Here is a 308-nt window from a genome sequence, read left to right as displayed (position 1 = left end):
TACGGTGTTTGGGATTTAGGAGATTAGGATCCTTTATCAACTCTTTGGGTAAAGAGCAAGTTGTTCATTTAACCATCTTATAGTCTGGAAGGCAGGATTATGGAGACAATGTACAAGGCTTTTTGGGACCATCTGAAAGTCCAGCTATCAAGTACTCCAGCTGACTTCACTTCTGCACTTGAACTCCTAAAAGAAGTTAAGGAGGTGAGTAACCAACTTCCCATTTGTGGATATTAAATCTTAGTTGTGGCATGGGGGATCTTTCATTGTGGTACGTGGGCTTCTCTCTAGTTGTGATGCACAGGCTC

General features: G+C 42.2%; 1 protein-coding gene across 1 annotated transcript in view; it reads left to right on the top strand.

The window, feature by feature from the left end:
• The window catches only part of LOC104983414 (T-complex protein 11 X-linked protein 2-like), a gene marked incomplete at its 3' end in the record, with an annotated part of 8987 nt that overhangs the window by 6552 nt on the left and 2127 nt on the right, over window positions 1-308 (top strand). The gene's annotated exons all lie outside the window — the stretch shown is intronic.

Source organism: Bison bison, unplaced genomic scaffold, assembly GCF_000754665.1.
Source record: "Bison bison bison isolate TAMUID 2011002044 unplaced genomic scaffold, Bison_UMD1.0 scf7180017862555, whole genome shotgun sequence".
In the NCBI taxonomy this organism is placed as follows: Eukaryota; Metazoa; Chordata; class Mammalia; order Artiodactyla; family Bovidae; genus Bison; species Bison bison.
The sequence above is the reverse complement of the archived record's forward strand: the minus strand, read 5'-3'. Positions and strand labels throughout refer to the sequence as shown.